Genomic DNA, 22,108 nt, shown 5'->3' on the forward strand with positions numbered 1-22,108 from the left:
ACAGATTTTAGGCATTTAATATTATGTACTTTTAGCAACTGAGGTATTTTTCTATAGCAATTTGAAGTTGCAAATTTGGGATGTTTTTGTCTTTTTCTCATAGGGCAGATTTAGATAGCTAGCAAAGATAACGAAGGACTTCCTATTTATCAGTTCAATCACATATTCATTGCCTTTACCATACTAACAGTTTCTTCTTTGTCTTTATAAATAATTTCAAATCTGTTTTTTTAAAGTACTGAAACATTGTTGTAGTTTGTTTTCTTTTTCCTTATCAAGAAAAACATTCAGTGTCAGATATCATAAGCTAAAATAAAATTTTCCTAGCATTGTAGTATATAAATAAATATATAAATGATGTGACTTTTCCTCACTGTAGATCAAAAATTGAACAACTAAAATTTCTTAGAGAAATAAGAAAATATTGAATCCTATGCCTTTTTGTGAAATTAGAAATTGTAGTTCTATTATTATGTTGATAAACATTGTATACATATAGTTAATAGTGCATAGACAATAAAAATATATTATATATATAACTTAAAAGTAAAAACAATCATAGCATTTGTTTAGTATATCTCTGTCATTTTAATGGTTAAGGAGATAAAGGAAAAGAAAGTTTAAAAAATGTATGTCTAAAGAGAAATCGTTATTGAACACTAAATCTCTAATCACAACCTATTTTGAAAACAGTTTTAAAGAGATGCCAACCTCAAGGAAGTCTGATGACCTCTCCTTAAAAAATAATATTAGTTTTAAACAATTTAAAAATTCATGGCTGAAGAAATATTAAAGAAATACTGTCTGCTAACTTTTGCTTTCCCTATTTTTTTAAATTCTAAGATACGTTTGATTGTCATTCAAAATACTCTTCCTTTAAAGGATTTCTATAATTTATTGTTATTTTTTATTGTGAAAATACTGTACAGAGGGGTTACAATTACCTGGGCAAGATAATGAGTACATTTCTTATCAAGCATTGTAGCCTCCTCCTTTGTTTCCCTTTCCCATCCCTTCCCATCCTTCCCCCTACCCCCCCACCCAATCCTCCTCCCCTCTCCCCCCCCCCCCCCACCAAAGTTGTAAAGTTTGTTTTCGACATAATGACTTGTACACCTCATTGTTGCAATGGGTCCACCTGTATCCCTATTTAAACGATTTGTTTTTTCCCTTCCCCTCCACAAATTATAACAACATCAAATACAGTGAAAGCAGGGGTTATACTGTGGGGAGGGACATACAAAGCAACAAAGAAATAATCTTATAAATGTGTTAGAAACAATCACAAGAAAGAAAAACACATTTGAATGCATATCTTAAGGTTCATTTATTGCAAATAAGGGAAACCATGGGACCTATGTTTCTTTGGGCCTGGCTTACTTCACTTAATATAATTTTTTCCAAGTCTTTCCATTCCTAACAAATGGGACAATGTCATTCTTTCTGATGGAGGCATAGAATTTTATTGTTATTTTATAGGTCATATTTAAAATGTTTTTAAAAGTTGTACAGCTTGGTACCAGTGGTTTAATCTATAATCCTATCCTATAATCCACATCTATACCTATCCTAGCTACTCAGGAGGCTGTGCAAAATATCCCATTAGAGGTCAAACTGCAGAAAAGTTTGTTAAGACTCCGTCACCTCCAATCAACCAGCAAAAACTGCAAGTGTTGCTCAAGTGTTAGAGCACCAGCTAAGCAAGCAGAGGAGCAAGGACCCTAAAAGACTGTAACACTATGAGTTGAAACCCCAGGACCAGCAAAAACAGAAATTTAAATAAAATAAAACATGAAAAACTGAACAGACTATGGAGCAGGAGAAAGAGGAAAAGGTTTTAAATGTTTCTCTTCTACTTAAGAGACTATTTAACATAAAAATTAAGTCATCTCTCCCAATAAAATTTCTTTAAAAATACTTTTAAAATGACTTGGGCAGGACTGGGAAGGTGGCTCAGTGGTAGAGTGCTTGCCTTGCATGCATGAGGCTCTGGGTTCAATTCCTCAGCACCATATACATAGAAAAGCTGGAAGTGGAGCTGTGGCTCAAGTGGTAGAGCACTAGCCTTGAGCTGAAGGGCTGAGGAACAGTGCCCAGGCCTAGAGTTCAAGTCCCACGACCAACAAGAGAGAGAGAGAGAGAGAGAGAGAGAGGAGAGAGAAAGAAAGAAAGAAAGGAAGGAAGGAAGGAAGGAAGGAAGGAAGGAAGGAAGGAAGGAAGGAAGGAAGGAAGGAAGGAAGGAAGGAAGGGAGAGAGAGAGAGAGAGAGAGAAAGAAAGAAAGAGAGAGAGAGAGAAAGAAAGAAAGAAAGGAAGGAAGGGAGAGAGAGAGAGAGAGAGAGAGAGAAAGAGAGAGAGAGAGAGAGAGAGAGAGAGAGAGAGAGAAAGAAAGAAATCACTTGGGCTGGGCACTAGTGTCTTATACCTGAAATCCTAGCTACTCAATAGGCTGAGATCTGAGGACTGAAGTACAAAGCCAACCAGATAGAAAATCCATGAGACTCTATTCTCCAATAAACTATCCAAAGAAAAGCCAGAAGTTGAGCTGTAGCTCAAGAGGTAAACTGTTATCCTTGAGCAAATAGAAGCTCAGGGACAGCACTCAGACCCTGAGTTCAAATATCACACATATACGTGTGTATGTTTATACTGATATATATGAATTGGAATTAGAATAGAAAGACTTAAGATCATCACTAGAAAAATAGGAAAATCATGTAGGCTGTCTATATACTTAAACATTCACCCTTTAAATATATTGAAACAATAACTGAAGCACATATTTTATTTAAACCAAATTGTTATTTCAGCACACTTAGTATTAAACTGTTAAAGAGACAGTATGCATTGCTTTTTCATGTTAAGTCCTTGGACTCCAATGTAGATTTCCTTTCTACAGCACATCTGAATTTACATGAGCCACTTTTCAAGCACTCAATAGCCACCTGTGAATAATGGCTACCATAGCTCCAGATGGCTATTCTGGGTAATCATGAGTTTTTCAGGAGCCACATTAGATATAGTCAAGACCATTGTGCTTCCACAGCTGGCCACCAAGAACACATTGACCACCCTCCCCCTCCGACCAATGATCCCACAAGGATCTGGAGAAAAAAAATCTTTACCTATTAAAACTTATCAGGAAGCTGTTAACTAGAAATGAAGTAGAGAACCCAAAATTAGACCAATAGATTTGATGAGAAAACTTACTTTTAGAATAGATCTAGTTTGAATTTCTACCTGGACAACCTTGCTAGGAAGCTTTTACTTTTCAGCACTAGCTCCAAAATTAACACTGTTATTTATTCCTTTTCTGTAAGAGTATTCTACTATCTTTGCACCCTCAGTTACCTCTTGATAGGGACCCTAAGTGTCTGTTACACTGATCTGACTGAATTAGAATCTGTAAATGTATGGAAAGTAGGAAGAATTCTTTATGTCTTCAATTACAACAGAATTCATTTTGTAGGTGTACTGCTTGTGCCAATCTACAATTCATTGGCAGAGGCATTGTATGTTCAAGAAAGTCTTCGATTGTATATAGTCCATTCCATACTGGAAGCTGAGAAAACAGTATTATAATCAATTAATATGTCACTGTTACATGACCCTACAGAAGATTAAAGGAATGAATACTATTTGATAAAACAAGTAAAAGGACAATACCATGTGACTACATGTTTTCATCTGATGAACAACTGTAGAGATGACAGTGAATCTATCTAAGTGTATGTTTGGAAGTGTCTTTCCTGTCCTGGTGTCATTGATGGAGCATTTTCAGGGTATACACAGATGAGTCAAAGGAATACTTGGGGATAAAAGCCTGTGAGTTTAAGGAAGTTGCTTAAGCTCATTGAGTTTCTGTTTCCTTACCTGAGAACTTAAGTAAAGAACAATTTCTGATGCCTACGACTATTGTGGAGGCTAAATGAAACAAGGCATAGATTTGCATTTAGCAAGAGGAAAGGCATCTGGGAAGTGCTTAAGAAATGGTAGCTACTCATGTAAAGTCTTTGATCTGTAAGCAATGAGGTAAAAGTTTGAGGAGGATAACGGTAGATCATTTATCTGGCCTTTCCTAAAGCTGGAAAAATGTGAATCATGGTAATGACTGCTTATTTTACCAGAGTAAACACACTTTCAGACATATTGTGGCTCTAAAAGGAGGTGATGATTCTACTTCCTGCCAGGTCATTGGGGGTAGATGACTTAGTGGCCCTTGTTTTTATTTTGAAACACCCTTGTTGAATGCCCGAGGTATCTCTGGGCCTTTTCTGTCTTGAGACATCTGGCCTACCAGAGAGCAAGGTCAACACCCAGTGGCTAGAGAAAAGACTGGAGTCAGACCCAAGGACTGCTCTGCACTCACGGCTGCTCAAAGGCGCCATTCAGAGAGCTCGAAATCCTTGCTGCCCTTCACGCGTTCTAGAGCTTTCATAATAGCTCAAATGTTTGGGTAACATTAGTTAGAAAGCATGCTCTGATCTGGTAACACTCTACCAATTTTAGTAACGATCTTATTGTCATAGACAAGGAGAAAGTTGGGGTGAATTGGAAAAAATATGGAAAGTAATGTGAGTTTCTTCTCAGAGAAACATGAACCAACGCTAATGACTTACAGAGTTGGGTCTAGACTCTTATCTGTGTCAATAAACCACAAAGGACAGTCATAACATGCTTATTTGGTTGTACCAGTAAGTTTGAGAGCCTTCACATTCCTAGTTTTCTTAGTTTTACCAAGACTTTTTGTTGTATATAATGCAATACTAATCTTGTAATTTAATCCAGAACAGATTACTACATTCAACTAATTTTGGTAGAGAGATTATTTAATATGTGTAGTAACAGATTTATACATGACTCTAACTACTGATTTAAACACAATACATTCTTACTGACAAGAATATCTGGGTTATTAAAAAGGATTATCAAGCTGGGTGCCAATGACTCATGCCTATAATTCTAGCTACTAAAGAGGCTGAGATTGAGGATCACAGTTCCAAACTATCTTGGGCAGAAAAGTTCCCATGAGACTCTTATGAGACTCTTATCTCCAATTAACCACACAAAAACTGGAAGTGGCACAGTGGGTCAAGTAGTAGAACACTAGCTCAACACAAAGAAGTTAAGGACAGCACCCATGCCCTGAGTTCAAGCCCCACGACCAGCAAAAACAAAAAACAAAAAAAAAAGGAGAATTGAGGTCAGAAATCTATGTACTAAATTCTCAACCTGCCTGTTACAATCTCACATAATTGGCACAAGCCTTTAAATTTAGTTTTAGCCCATGTAACTGTGGTGAGGCATTCCATGTCTATATGCTCCACAGAGTTAATGAGTATAAAATGATGAAATGCCTGCATGCCAAAATTAGGTACCAATAATATTATTTTATGTTTTCACAATTCTATTTTATTTTTCACAGTTTGTCACTGTATGACATGTAAACCTGGATAGATGAACCACAAAGTCAGATTTTTTTTAAAAAAATGTTGATTTTGTTGGGCCCTAGTGGCTCATCCCTGTAAGCCTAGCTACTCAGAAGGCTGAGATCTAAAGATCATGGTTTGAATCCAGTCTGGAAAGAAAAAGATCCATGAGATTCTTAACTCCAATTAACCAACCAAAAGCTGGAAGTGGAAGTATGGATCAAGTGATAGAGCATTGCCTTGAGTAAAAAAAAAAAACACCAAGCAAGAGTGTGAGGCCCTGAGTTGAAGCCTCAGTACCGGCATCATATAGACATAATTTCTACTTAGTCCAAAAGGAGGGCTAATGATTCTATCTAAATTAATGTTTCCTCTTTGATATCTGAGTGTTTTCCAAAACACTTGTATTCACTATCTCAGCTTTCCTCATAAAACCTACTGGAAGCAAACAGTACAAATACCATTTTCATTCTTTAGATGTCAACATGGAGGCAACTTAATCAACCAACTTAGATTCATAACAAACAACAGCAACAACAACAAAATCAGCCTTGCAAGAAATTTCCACTCACTCCAATACTCATTTTCTGCTATCATAATTTTTCCAGGGTCAGATTCCTAAAGCAATTTTCGAAGTTCATAATTACCTTAGTTGCATGCACAATTTGGGTAGTTAAGTAATTACATGATTTGCACATGCAAATACTGCACTCATTGGCACATAAAAATAATGTCTTTTAAACATTTGGGCCTGATGGAGGACAAATGGTCAGGAAAATCAAAATGCCTGTGGTTTCCAGAAGGGATAACTAAGAACAGAAAAACTTAGGAGCTGTTCTCAATCTATTAGACAATGAGTTCACTTTATCCTAGAGAAAGACACAAGAAAGCTACTTCAACTCTTCCTCTTCAAGGATTTCTAACTACCAAATAGCCTACTCAAAAACCATACAAAACTAGGACCTGAGTTCATACCCCAGTACTGTAAACAAATAAATAAATGAATAAATATTACTAAAAACCATAAAAATATGAGCACACACCAAAGCACTTAACTTCTAAACCTCTTTACTAATATCTTAAATGAAATGACAATTATATTAGTATCATAGATTTAACAGGAAAAATAAATTAGATAAACCACATGAGAAGTCTGCAAACTCAGAAACCATATAAGTAAATAGATTTTCATTAGATTTGAAATGTATAGGATGCTGTCAGATGTTCCAATGTATCAGATACACATTGGGAATTTTGTTGAAGAGGTAGGGTTAGGGGGTTGCAAAGCTAGTTATTACCAGGTCAGAAAAATTAGTTTTCACATGTTGTCCCTGATACTGAGAAAGGGTGTAGAATGAAAAAAGGAATGAACTTCTTTTTCACACTATACTTGATGGGGCTTTCATCTTAGTCTCTCAGCTAGTTTGGGAATCCATAGCTAAAAGTGGATGACAGACAAGCTTGTAAAACTTTTACGGGTCATAAAAGTTCATGTCTGCTTTATTAGTAACTAGGCAAAGAAAGAAAGAAAGAAAGAAAGAAAGAAAGAAAGAAAGAAAGAAAGAAAGAAAGAAAGAAAGAAAGAAAGAAAGAAAGAAAGAAAGAAAGAAAGAAAGAGAAAGAAAGAAAGAAAGAAAGAAAGAAAGAAAGAAAGAAAGAAAGAAAAGAAAAAAAGAAGGAAGGAAGGAAGGAAAGAAGGAAGGAAGGAAGGAAAGTCCCATAGTTTCCCTTATTTGCAATAACTAGTATAAGTCTAGGACAAGCAGAAAAGATCAAAAGCTATGTACATATGACCATATAAGATGATGTTAAGTGAAATGAACCCCAAGATAGGGACACAACTTGTTTTTTCTTGCTTGCTATTGTTATTAACATATCTAAAATGTACTATGTGATTTTTTTTTGTTTCTTTTGTATGTTCCTTCCCAGGTATAACCCCTGTTTTCACTGTATTTGACATCCGTGCCCTGCATCTTGTATACACATTTTTCTAATTTGGGGAGGGGAAGGAAAATAACAAAATACTGAAACAAGGATAAAGGTTGACCCATCAGTAACAATGAGATGTATAAGACGCTATGTTGAAAATGAACTTTACAAAAAAAAAAAACAAAAAAAGAAAACGAACTTTACAACTTGGGGGGGAAGGGGGGAAGTGGGGAGGTAGGAAGAGAAGGGATGGTAGGGGAAAAACAAAGGAGGAGTAACAATGCATAATTGTAACCCCTCTGTACACTAATTTTGCAATAAAAACATAATATAGAGAGAGAAAGAAAAAAGAAGAAAGAAGAAAGAAAGAAGGAAAGAAAGAAAGAAAGAAAGAAAGAAAGAAAGAAAGAAAGAAAGAAAGAAAGAAAGAAAGAAAGAAAGAAAGAAAGAAAGAAAGAGAAAGAAAGAAAGAAAGAAAGAAAGAAAGAAAGAAAGAAAGAAAGAAAGAAAGAAAGAAAGAAAGAAAGAAAGAAAGAAAGAAAGAAAAAAGAAAGAAAGGAAGAAAGGAAGAAAGAAAGAAGGAAGGAAGGAAGGAAGGAAGCAAGCAAGCAAGCAAGCAAGCAGGCTATCATCTGGGTGCTGATCCCTTATATGTTTTCTAATCCTAGCTCTCAGGAAGCTGAGATTTAAGGATTGTGGTTTGAAACCAACCCTGACCAGAAAAAAAAAGTTTGTATGATTCTTGTCTCCAATTAACCAGCAAAAAGCTGGAAGCAGAGATATATCTCAAGTGGTAAAGTTCTGGCCTTGAGCAAAAGAGCCAAACAAGAGTGTGAGCCCTTAATTTCAAGCCCCAATACTGGTACAGAGAGAAAGACAGAGACAGAGACAGAGACAGAGAGACACAGAGAGACAGAGACAGAGAGACACAGAGAGACAGAGGGAGAAATAGGACGAGACATTTCTCACAGTCCCAATAAACTCAGGAGAATTGTGGAACTACATAGTTTCTAAGGGTTTGGAAAATCATTTTATCAAGAGCACTAGTTAAAAACATAGCCAGAAAAATATAAGTAGAATTATATATAATTGTTTAAAATTAAATTTGGAAGGCAGAAGAGAATGTTTTCCTTATAGATTTGCATCATGATTTTTATATGACCAACCGATAGACTACTTGGAAAACAAATTGAGAGATAATGTTGAAAGGTTTTATGAGTTGTGATTTTAGAAAAGTCATGTTTGGTCCTATATGCACAAAGAGAAACCACATGGATGAAAATGTGTGGTCTCTCCTCAGTATCTTTTTTTCTTTGAAAGCAGTATGGTTCCATTGAAAAGGAATGGCACTAGAAATAGGGAGATATTGTTACAGTTTTGTCACTCCAAATGCTGGCTGGGTGCATAGATACAGCAAGACTTTAATATTTAAATTTTTCAGTTTGAAGATACCTAAACCATTTCCAAATTCTTTAGATGAAAATACATAGGGAGATCAGCACAGCTTGATCAGGATTCCAACGCTGTCGGCTGGTTCCAGGTCCTCTCTCCAGCTCTTACATACTACCAGGTAGCAATTTTAAGTGACAAGATGGCAGAAGGGTCTTCAGGCTGTTCTTTATTACTTAGGCCTGAAGGGAAGATTACTAGTATCTGTTACAGAGAAATCATATACTTTATTTCTACAAAAACACTTTATTTCATCTAAATGCCGATTGACTCAAAGGCATTTGCAGAGACCAGACATCTGAGGGACTCCAACTCTTGTCAGAATTCAGTTTGGGAGTAGAGTTGGTATCCCAGAAGATTACAGAGGCATTCTCCTGTTCTGTCTCTGGATCTCCAGGAAGTGGATGCTACTGGCAGAAAGAACAGATATCCAGACAGAGACTTCATGACAATCTATAAGCAGACTTTAATAGTAAAGAAGATGGCTCCTTTGATCCCACTCCCCACAAGGTTGGTGGATCTAAAGCTCTTATCTTTACTCTTATCTCTTGTTCACACACACAAAAAGACTGCACCTATCACATTTTGCATCTACTGGTGGCCTCCAGACACTGCCTTTTCTAGTGGGAAGTTGAGCAACTGCCTGGAATACACAAACCTTAAAGCCAGGGGATAGTTTGGGTCCTTTTCCCTATCTTTCACATCCTGGCTGAATGTGGTTTAGGAATCTGAAGCGTGAAAGGCTATAGTCATAGAGGATCATGGCAATGAGAATCAAGATGAGGACTGAGGATAACATGCAAAGATCCTACAACAGTGTCTGTTTCACGGTAGATGCTCCATAAACAGGATGTTCTAGCATGATCCACCTCTCAAAAGTTACCTCTTAGGACTTTCTCTCCTACCATCACTATTACAAGGCCATGGAAATGCCAGGACTCAGCGGTCCTTATCTAACTTCCAGAATTTAGGATAAGTAAGTTTTTAGTCTAAACAGAGATACTAGCTTGGCACTTAGTTTGTGAATCATTTACTTGGCAAAGACTATAATAAAAAAAATTGCCATCATAGAATGAATACCCATTGTTCTTCCTGGTGAAAACTGCTCCAAAGTATGGAAGCTCAAATGAAAAGTTCTATGTTATAAAAAGGAAAAAGTTTTATTAGTGAAGTTGTCTCACTAAAAACTATCTGTGCTTCGTTTATCAGCAAATGACCAGCTGCAACAGGTTGGCCTAAAACCTCTTGCTATTTGACCTCATCAGCAATCACCCCGCTGTAGGTCACCATTGCTTAATGAGACCAGGGAGTGTTCAAATGTAATCTCTTTGCACTCAGCAAGCCTTGGGTCAAATAGAATCTGACTAACCGGCAGCTTCTGTTTACACAACTTCTAACAGTTCACAAAGCCAAGGGAAGATCAGAAGCTTATCTTCTAGCCAAAAGGGGAGGGTTGGAGGTGGAATTTGACAGAAGGTTGTAATCAGCCACATTGGAAGATGAGCAGAAGGCTGTCCCTCTGGTTTTAAACATGTTGTGACATGATGCTACATTTCTGGAGATGTGAGGTACATGACAAAGGATGAGCAGATGCCATTCATGTGGTTTCATTAAGAAGGAAAGTAAAGATCTCATGTAAGTTCAGCTCTTGGCTAGGTGTTCTCTCTGAGGCAGCCAAAGCAAAGGTGTGGGAGGCTGGTGGAGAAGATGAGCAGAGTGGGAGGTGCTGACCAGTGTATGGCAGCTGCTCACGGTGAATCCTATTCTAGCTCATGGCCATGTGTTTCAGCCCTTTTGGAAAATTACCTCCAAATAACAGATCATGAAAGAGCAACTTCAACAAGCCCTATAATTTAGTCCCAAGAGGAAATTCTTCATTCATCATCAAGTATACGGGAGGCTAAATTAGTTCTATGCTCAAGAGGGCTTTGGTTGGCAATCCCATGTGAGGGTAAACCCTACTTTGGGGAGAGTTGAGCCAGAAGAGCTAGTGGCCAAAGGCCAGGCGAGTGCCCAGTGGGGACAAACCACATATCTGTTGCACAAATTTGGTAGTATTCCAAGGGAAGGTCTCTTGGGCCTCAGTTTTGGTCACTGCATTTTTTTCCTCCATTTATACATTGGGGAAGGGTGGGGGGATTTGAGTGAATTGCTTCATTTCAGCCTGAGGTTCTTTCTCAGAACTGAGCCAAGCGCAAAAGGATGACAAAATACACGTGAATGCAGATTATGTCGTTCATGATTGTTAGTTTTTATCATGTGAGTACTGGGGCTTGAACTCACATTCTGTACATTGTTCTTTAGCTTTTTCCACTCAATGCTGACACTCTGTCATTTGAGCCACTTCCAGCTTTTTCCTGATTGTTAGGTCTGCCCGAGAGAACCACCCCCTCAACCCTCTTCCTCTTTGCAAAAGACAGCTTGTAGCCATACCAGAAATCACCTGCCTGAAACCAGTAATCATCTGACTGTCAATCACCTGTGAGTCAGCAAAGGCCCCCCCCCCCAGACACTGATGCCACTTCCTCAGCTGCCTAGGTCACTTCCTGAACCAACCCATTCACACCTCCTTAGGACACTGAGAGGTTCCCCCAGGCTCCCAGATCCCTTCCCCATCCACTGAGGTCACACCTCTCACCTTTCCTCCCATTTCCTTCTAATTCCACTCTTCCATTGTCCCCTCTCTTTCTTCTTCTCTTTTTTTTTTATAATTTTTTAAAACAACTTTATTTAAAGGTGATATACAGAGGGGTTACTGTCACCTACGTAATGTCATATAAGTGCCTTTTTCTTCTCTTCTCCGTCTTGTACAGGCTGTCAGTTTGCTCTCCTCCCAATAAACTCTTTTCTATCTGAACCATGTGGCAGTCTCCTTTCATGGAACCTTACAGTGATTAATTGGAGCTATGAACCTCACAGACTTTCTTGCTTGGAATGGTTCACACTATGCTCCTCAGATCTCAGCCCCCTCAGTAACTAACATTACAGGAGTAGACCAGTAGTAATTTGCTTTGGTTTGTTTTTGTTTGTTTGTTTGTTTTTTAATTTTGTTCCATGGATCTATTTGTACCCTAGAGGCAAGCTCCATTTCTGAGGCCCATTAATCATAAACAAAATAACAATACCCAAGAAGATATGTAGAAGATGGGTATGTTTAAGAGTATGTCTCTTTTCCTTCAGTCAAATCTTTATTTTTACAATCTTCTTTTTTTCCCCTTTTAATTGAAAGGTAGCTGAATTCCTCAAGTATACCAAGCAGTTCAAGATCTATAAATAAGCCAGAAGTTTTCTTCAGGCCTGATCAACACATTGCCTGGAACAAGATACCTTTTTGACATTCCCCATATTTTATGAAAGTTGTTGCTAAAACTGGGCTCTATTCTCCAGCTAAAAATATTGTTCCTCTTCTTAGAAATCTGATTCACTACCTCCATCTAGGAACCTGAGTAAAATCACATGCTTACTTTCTATCTTTTTGGTGACAAAAAAATAAAACCCTTCATTTGTATTCATAGGACTACTTTATGCTTTGGTTTCGCAAGCAGCTATTCTTCTGTAAAGCAAAAGTCTCCTTAGAAATTCACCAAATACTATAGGTAGGACATAGTTAAAAGAAACACTTGATAATTAGGGAGACACATGATTTTTCAGAAATAGAGATGTTTTCACAAGCAGGAAAACAACAGATCAGAAAAACTAGAATTAAAATACTGCATTACATATGTATATGTATGTATGATATATGTAATTCAAATAAGACTATTAATAGAAATAGAATAATAGGACTATTACTAGAAATAGAGAAACTGATAAGTGCAGCTTTGTCCATCCATTTGCTGTTTTCTGTTCCTGTGTAAATACTGAGACTGGCATGGAATTTCCAAATTTGAATTTATTGGCTATAAAGTTGGAGTCAGCTATTTGAAGTAACAAGGAAAAATTAAAAATATAAAATCTTGCTAAGAAAATTACTTAAAATACATTGGCAAAGTCTTTTAAATGATGAAATGCATTTCTTATTCACTTGGCAGAGTAATAAAAGTAATTTAATAGACACACTCATTCAAAGTCAAATGAAGAATTGCTTTCATTGTCCACTTACCTCTCTTGTTAATTTCATTTTTTTTTCCAATTTGGGGTAGAATAGGAAGAAGACTCAGAGCTATGTAGGGACTTTTTTTTTTTTTAACTCACCACTCACTCACTTCAGTACTGTGCATGTATTTGACAATTTGACATTGAAATGGCAGCCAGAGATAAGGTTGCTGGTTAAGTCTGTAGGAAAATTCTTGTACCCCTCACAATCGTTTAAATTCAGACTAAAATATCAGAGCATCATAGACTAGTCTTGGCTCTATCTGTGTTGACTGTGAGTCCTAAGCAGACAGGGACACTGTACAGGCAGGTCTGTGTGCCCAACAGAGGGCGAAATTCCAGAGAAAATCAGAGACTTCATCCATTTTTAGCATGAACGTCACTTATTCTCAAGTAAGACATTTGTTATCGCACATAATCTGTCGTACTCAGTGCTGTTTCTGGTATGAGATATTTTTTTTCCCAAGGCAAAGCTCATTTACTTCTAATGAAGACTTGAAAAATGTTGAGGCCTGCTGTCTTCAACCTGCTAAAAGAAATGTGAGGATAGTGAAGCAAATCAAAACTGTCTCAATATAATTGTTACTTATGTTTTCATTCATTTCACAGATTTGAAATGTGACTATACTTGGAGTATCTTATCTATTCAGACACTTTTGTATTCAGCAGTAATATGTTAGACAGAGCAGACAACTGAGATTTTCCTCCAGGTGGCTTGCAATGCTTACTTGTTGATGGGAAACAATAGCAAAAATGAATAATTTTCTAAAAGCAAAAAACAAATACCAAGATGAAGTCCAATAGATTTCTAATAAGAGTAAAGCAATGGTGGCTCATGCTTGTAATCCCAGCTAGTTACAAGGCTAAGATCAGGAGGATATCAGTTTAAGGCCATCTCAGGAACACATGCAAGACCCTGTTTCAGCCAATACCTGAATGTAGTGGCACACACCTTTCCTCCTCGCTGCATGGGAACCTGAGAGTAAAAGAATTATGGTTCCAGATCAGCATGGGCAGAAAAGTTCATGCATCTCTATCTCGACTCATGCTTGTCATTCCAGCTCGATGGCAAGCCACAACAGATAGATCACAGTCCAGAAATAACCAGAACAAGAAAGGACAAGAGATGTGCTTCAATGGTGAAGTGCCTACCTAGTAAGCATGAGGCCTTGAGATTCACCCTCAGTACTGCCAGAACAATATAGTAACAATAATAATAATATTGTTAACAATAATGATACTGTAACAGATAATAAACTGACTAGGCAGGGCTTCAGAGAAGTGATCATGGAAGGCCTCTTGGGAGGCAGTATTTGAGCAGAGACTTGCATGATAAGAAAGTATGAACTAAAAGCTAAAAGAAGAAAGCAGGCAGAGTGAACTGCAAGTGCAAAGATCAATTGTAGATAGCAATGCTCTTCAAATATTTAAAACTAAAAAAGCATGCCAGTGTGGCTCACGTCTATTCAGGAAGGACAAACGCTACCAGGTAAACAGGTTGCTATGTAAGCCAGAGCCACAGTGTACACAACTTGTCCACTTAAGGTAAGGTTAAGAGTAAAGGCTCGAGTTCAATGGTATAGGTTTAAAACAGCATGATATGATTTAGGATTTTACAAAATCACTCAAGTTTCTGTGCCAGACTGTAGAGTGGAAGCATTTTTTTTTGAGTGGGAGCAGGGTAGTTGTTACTGCAATGATCGAGGTAAGCAAAGATAGTGGCTTTTATCGGCCCTTTAGCTGTGAAAATAAATATCTATGTTAGGATATTCTTTAGTAACAAACATAATGCTTTGCTGGTAAATTAGCTGTCTTACATGAGGGAAAACAGCATTCAAGAAGGTTCTGGTTTGAGGATTGTCTGAAAGGATTTTCTACCTAGTCTACATGGCCTGGTCTACCACTGACGGTGCAAAAGTTCACCAAATTGATTTCCTAGGCTTTTTTAGTTAGTGCTTACCAGTTATTGTTCTAACAGAATTTCACATCATCCAACATATTTTTTAAAGGGATGGTATATTCCCTTTAGGACAATAAAAGAGCATGATTTATGTGACTGTTTTAAATTTTCAAATAAAACCTTGGCAGTCTTCACCAGACACAAGCAATTTCATCCCCCAATATGTTCCTTTACATGGCATTGTGTTGAGCAGGAAGAAAACCAAAATGATCCTCCCTCTGGCCAATCCTGTGAAATGTGGAACTAGTTTTCATGGTGAGCTAACCAGCAGTTAGCTCAGGGACTTGCCAAGAAGCACTTATGGTAGACAAATGAACATATAGCCTGGATGCACAGCCCTCTGAGCCATCTTGAGCCTCAGAGAGTGGGTGGACAGAAAGATGTTTAATTTAGATGTTTCCACATGCCTTTTGTTTTGAGCTTGCTATGTAGCAAACTCTGTAATAGTACTGTCCAGTGGAAAAGAAGGCAGTACTCAAGAGGCTAAATTAGAAAGACCTTGAGTTGGAGGCCAGCCTAGACTACACACCAAGACCCTATTTCAAATCAAAAGTAAAAAAAAAAAAAAAAAACACAAGGTAGGCAACATATATAATTTTTGCATGTTTCTAGTAGTGATTAGAAATAGTCATGTTGACTTTAATAAAATGCTGCATTTAATCCAGTGAATTAAAACTACAAATATTTTAGTATTTAGTCAGTATAAAATTTGTTAAGGACAATATTATGCATTATGTTTCCATAGTAAAACTTTGAAATTTGGCACTTAGTATGTACTTACAGGATATCTCAGTTCGACTAGTCATATTTCAAATGCTGAATAAGACACATACAGTTAATGTCCATTTTATTAGTCATCGCAGCATTATAGTGCTGGAATTGATAAACTGACAGATCTATTTATTAGATTACAGACAATAGATAGGTGAATGTCTATTGTATTATCCATCACAGCATTATAGCGCTAGAATTTATAAATAATTAGATTATAGATAATAGAAAATAGAAAGACAGATACATACATACATAGACAGATACTTTCTTGTTTAAAACATTTTACTCTCAAATGTCCCAAAGCAAAACCCTTTACATACAATGAAGTTTGTAAAACACGTGATGTGCAAGCATTCTCATCTAACTTTACAGAACTTTATAGTAGTAGAAATATTTCCATGCATTCAAAACTATTAGAGATTAGGTGGAAAAATCACACAGGTCATCTGTCAAAACTCTGAAACCTTGTTCTAATTTGTATAGCCTCCTAAGTCATCAAATGTTAGCTCTTGAAACTTAGATAACTATCATTTAAAATCAAGTGGAAAAAGTCAAAGAATCATCTGTCATTCTTCTTTTCCCCCTCGTCTAGCCATTTGGGTTGTAGAGCCGGTCTTCTGAATGGCTGGTGCCATATGAAGGACTCCAGAAATCCTTCCAGCAAATGATCCTTTGCGAGTCCATGTTCAAAACTTCAAAAAAGGTAGGAATAATGAACTTTATCTCAGCTATCCTGACAGAGATAAGATTTCAACACCGAGTGAACACTGGCCACCCACAGCTTGCTGTCACAAAAGTAGACCAAGCAAGCTTCGCAAATATCACTATCACAATGCAAATGACACCTCCAAGTTAACTGTCTGGTTGAGTGACAGGTTTTCAGTGATTATTATCTACTTGTCTAAAACCGGGAAGGAGAGGCAGACACATACTCATTTCCTTTCAATGTAGATCATTTGTAGCATTGAGCCTTACAGAAGAGAATACTCACGATGTCTTTTTCTTGGAGCCAGTGTGCTCTATGTGGTTTGTTTCCTATAATTTGATTGCCTGAGAGATATGAAATCACCTGGGACTTGAAGAGCTACGTCTATAATTGCATGAAAGTGACAGAGTGGCAGCTGACAGCTCAGGAAGTGAATCACTGCCTTTGTTGGTTTCTGTTCTGTCGGCAGAGGAGAAACATCCAAAAATAACTTAACACAAATATCAATAAAATCGCTTATTATCAGTGTCTGGGACCCCAGTTTCTGGTTGCTATCATCTTGCTCATACCTGTTATTAAATGAGTCAAATGGTTGAAAACCTCCAAGTTAAGTCAGATGTGAACTCATCTGTCATTGCATATAGCAATAAAGGAGTCACCAAAGGAGCATGCTGGCATTTAAGAAAGAACGGAGAAGCTTAGAAACATAACCTTACTGTAACAATTATCTTATAAATTGAGAAGATGTTATATCTCATCACAGCACATATTTTAAGAGAAATGCAGTTGCAGAGGAACATAAAACATTCGCCTAGGCCACTGATCAGTTTGCTGGTAGGCCACACACTTTGGGTAAAAGTGGTACCCTTTTAGTTCTGTAAATGTCTAATCATGTGTCGGGAAAACATGATAAAACTTTTGTCATCAAAACCTCCCAAAGTATACTGAATAGCTAAAAGACTTAATAAATCATAGTCAAAACACTCATCCATCCAACAAAAGTAATCCAGATAATTACATTGGCACCTTTTCAGACAGAATAACATTTAGGGGATTTATTCTTGGATGGTTATGGTGTGTGTTGCATTTAGACCTTACCCTCTCACCATTTTGGTTTGCCATTCAGATGCTATTTTTACCTTCCCCAGTTTCCTGGATGACTGAAGTTCTTACAGTGTGCAGTTAGTCACATCCCCCTCTTCTCATTCTCAGATGCTGGAATAATGACAATGATGGAGACCATGACGAATTTTTGAGACTGAGTTCTTGTTTGTATCAATGAAGACACAGTAACCCTTTCATGAGTTAACCTAAACTACCTCTTGCTTTAATGTCAGAGTCCAGAAAGGTAGACATTAGGGTAGCCGGTTTTCATTTTTTTAATTACTAGCACAGGAAGTGGAAAGGTTGTGAGCTGTTTTGATCATGTCACTCGTTTAGAATTCATTTCCTATGTAATTAAGAACCTATTCTCTCTTTTTAAAGCAATTGGTTAAAATTCACAGGGATATTTCTTTTTTTCTTTTTCTTTTTTGTCTGTCATGGGGCTTGAACTCTGGGCTTGGGTGCTGTCCTTGCACTCTTCAGCTCAAGCACTACCGCTTGAGCCACAGCACCACTTCTGGTTTTCTAGTGCTTTATTGGAGATAAGAGTCTCACGGACTTTCCTGCTGGGGCTAGCTTTGAACTGCCCGCCATCCTCAGATCTCAGTCTCCTTAGTAGCTAGGATTACAGGCATGAGCCACTGGCACCCGGCTACAGGGATATTTCTTGATCTAACTACCCCTATGATGCCTTCATCATGAGAAAGATCTTGGAATGTCCCATTCCATGTACAAGTCACCTAGAGTTGGTGAGCATTGCAATAATACTATTAGTACTGTTGCCCTCTTCATCTGTTTTCACCAGCTGTAACTACAAATGTCAACATCTACTTTTCTCCAGCCTCCATAGACTCTCTCTCCCTCCCAACCCCCTTCTTTCTATGTGTACGTGTAGGTGAGAGAGGGAGGGAGAAATTGTAATGGAGAGAGAAGTTCTAATTCTAAAACATAAACTGCATCTTATTTTACTCAATTTTCTTTACTCTTAGGAGATTTTCCACATGGCTTTTTTTGATCCTCTACTTTATATATTCTGTCACTGCAATGTATGGATTCAGACATGTCCAGGTGTCAAAGTATGTCTCTTCAGTGACAAAGACATTCATGGAATTGTACACTAAGCTAGTTTTGACTAACCCCACAATTCTATTTTGTCATACAGTAAGATATTTTTTTTTTTTCTCTCAAGACCATAGGATGGAGAATCACTGAGAAAAAGAGCATCAGGCTACAATGAAAGCTCAATGCTACTATCAAAAAGGAAACATGAGATCAGTCTTATTCTAATAAAGACAAGGACCACTGGATGTAGAAGTAGGTGCACTTAAAGGAGAGAAAACGAAGCGAAGCAAGCATAGTGAACCCACTTGTCAGTCAGTGACTAGCAATTGCTTCCATGAAATGAATTTAGCCATGTGTGTCCTGTACTTTTTCAGGACTCGTTGATCTCATTATGGATTATGATACCACAAGTTAGAAAAACATAGAAGGATTTGTACTGTTATAGGATCCTATTGGTGTTCTAAATTCACTATTTAGAATCACTCAAGAAAGAAGATTGACATTCCATAATTTAATGATTCAGAGTAAAGAAGAAAAATATGTGTATATACATATATATGTCTATATATATACTTACCTATATAGAGATAGCATTGCAAATTGTGGCTCAAACCATCAAAAATAGTTAACAATTATAGTTAGCTTTAAAATACTAACATTGTATAATATTGTTAACATATCTATGCTCTATATTTATTATGTCTATATTATATTGTTCTATATTATATGTACACTATTATATTACATAGTATATTGTCTTCTATCATACTCTACTCCTTAATTCATATTATATTTGATTATTGTAGTATGGTTCTTCCTGTTTGTGTTTAAAAGAGGAACTTCACATATTGAGAAATTTTCTGATCAGTTCTTTACCAGATAAGTGTTTTTTCCTTAATAAAATAATAGGTTCTGGAGAGCCAAAAGCACACTCAAAGACTTGAAATGGAATTTTCCTGACAGCACTGGCAAAGACCAAACATTACAATCCCTCTAGCTCATCTTATTATTGAACTCTTTATGATATAAAACCTCTTCAGAATATCATTTCTCTGTATTAGGTGCTTTGATAACTACTGATGGATTTATTCTAAGCCAACAGCATCCACCCCAAATTTAACTCTTGAAAATTCATCGACACAAAAATTAAAAAAAAAAAAAGAAAATTCATCGACACTTGGCTATGCTTGGCTCAGTTATCCCTGAGCAGGGATGAGATCTAGTCATTGGCACATGTGGATTATTACATCAGAAGGCCCTAGAATGTTAACTCTAGGATCAGCATAGTCCTTGAACTCTAAGACATAGCAGGGAGGGCCAATAGTGTAGAAATTTAGAGTCAGGCGATCAGTTCCCACTTTAAGCAAATACTGAACACAAACCTTTCTCTCACTTTCTCCTCCTTCAATCCCATAAGAAAAGAAAAGGAAACAAAGAAGAATAAATTTAAAGCAGCAATGGAAAACTGAGAAGGTTACATCAGCCAGCTCAAACACTAAGGAATGTCTAGAAAGTCCAAAGCAGATGTGGAACCCCAAATAATGCCAGGCCTGTAGAACAAGACAGCAATGATCTCAGGAAGGCTTCAACTTGCTATTCAAGCTTCAGATACAGGCCTAGAGAAGGAGCAGCAGGGCCAATTCTCCCCCCCGGGGAAGTTCGGCCTTCAAGATACTCCTTCCTGGATGAAAACATTTGCCCCATGCAAAAGCTAAAAGTCTTTCTGAATAAAGTTGATTTTCTGTCCAGCTGTAATTCCACAGAAGTACTAGGGTTTGGAGAAGGAAAAGAGTAGTAACCCAGGCCAATTTCAGTCACTACAAAGGACAAAAAGATCCCATCCCCTAAAGTCCTATAAAGCAAGCTGTCCATTTACTCTAAAAGAAAGTTCAGCTTGCTGCATTCCAGTCCTGACCCTGCTCTTCCATGCCCCACCCTGTACAGCCCATTGGTGAACAGAGGATTTTTCACTATGGAATTAAGATACTCTGTTGGTTCCTAGATCTTCACTTACAACGTATTCCTTGAATTTGAAACCTAAGAAGAGTCATTTCCAACATTAACAGGGGCTGAGGCCTAGCATGAGGCACATCACCTGGAAGGTATCTTAGTAACCAGATGAATTCTCTTTTAGAACGACTCACACCTCACAATGAATTAGGTACATTCATTACACAAACATCACAGATGATAGATGCATCCAGTTCTCCTTCTACAAAGCCCTGAAAACTTATCTCTATTAAAGGTAGTTAACATCCAGCATCACAAGATAAATCCACCCACCACCTGTCAATCAACAAGAAGCTTAGGATGGAGGAAAACACTGACCTGACCTGCCTGCTTCCTTTCGATTCCAATGAGTTCATTTTCACTATTTGGGTCACCTTCCCAATAGAAAAAGTTTTATCTTTGCTTTAAAAGTTGCTGCTATGCCAATCACAGAAAAATATTTGTATTGAAATATTCATGTTCTTTTTTTTTTAGAAAAATGAAATGCATATTCCAAGGATCTAGAATTGTGTACTATGCTACAAGAGGAATAAAACTTGGAGACAAAGATTACTCAAAGCCATGTGGGAAAATGAAGCCCGGAGTAGGGGAGGGACTTCTTCAGGATTCAGAGCTACTGGAACACCAACATTTTCATGTTCTCAAAGCTCAGCACACCACCAGGAAAGAGGCTTTAATTATTGCACTTGGGGAACCCCAACTTGTGAATTATACTTTTGTCATTACCTACAGTAAATTACCGGGAAGACTTCATTACCATTTTGAAGGGGGGGAAAAAAAGTGGTAAACTTTAAAGCATTCCAGTGAGTTTATGCCATGAAATTGAGAGAGGAAATCTATGGTTAACTTAGAAATGAAAAACTTTTTTAAAAGATGACCAGTGTGACCACTTAAGTAAAACCAGTAGGTTTTAAGATTCTTCTGCCAGGCCTTTCCCTCCCTCACTGCTTGAGACAGAAACCCCAATGTGAAAGTAGAAAGTCCAGAGGGCAGTTTTCAGGCCAAGAGAAGAGAAAGGTGACGTGATTGAAACACAGATAGGACTTTAAGGCCAACAGGCCCAGGCCAACAGGCCCAGACTAACAGATAACACCATAGATAAAAGGATAACCATCCGTTGTGGCTGGAAGAAGTTGGGTATCTGAGAAGAGGTGGTCTATCTCATAAGACCCGCAGGTGTCCTCCTCCGTGTAAAGACCAAAGATCTCTGCAGGGTCAAGGAAAAAGGAACTTCTCTGCCTGTTGCCACTGATAAGAGACAAGCAGTAAAATAAAACAGAAAGTTGTTCCGACACCTTTATACGAATAGAATACCTTACTCTTCCAACATTCCTCCATGAGATTTCTTGTTCCAGTATCAACGTGTTTTATTTATTTGTGTTAAGGACAAATTGGGTGAAATACCTTGGCTGGAGCCAAATAAAATTGGGGCCGCCCCATCCCGCCGCCTAGATTAGAGCCCAAACCAACTTTGCTCACACAATTCATTTTGAAATGTGTCCAACTTAAACCTTTACCTGAAATATTCTCAAATCCTGCAGCTATTCTAGGACACATTATCCTGCAATATATAGCCCACCTCCCTTGAGTTA

Source organism: Dipodomys spectabilis, unplaced genomic scaffold (genome assembly GCF_019054845.1).
Source record: "Dipodomys spectabilis isolate Male_0828 unplaced genomic scaffold, ASM1905484v1 ptg000175l, whole genome shotgun sequence".
NCBI lineage: Eukaryota > Metazoa > Chordata > Mammalia > Rodentia > Heteromyidae > Dipodomys > Dipodomys spectabilis.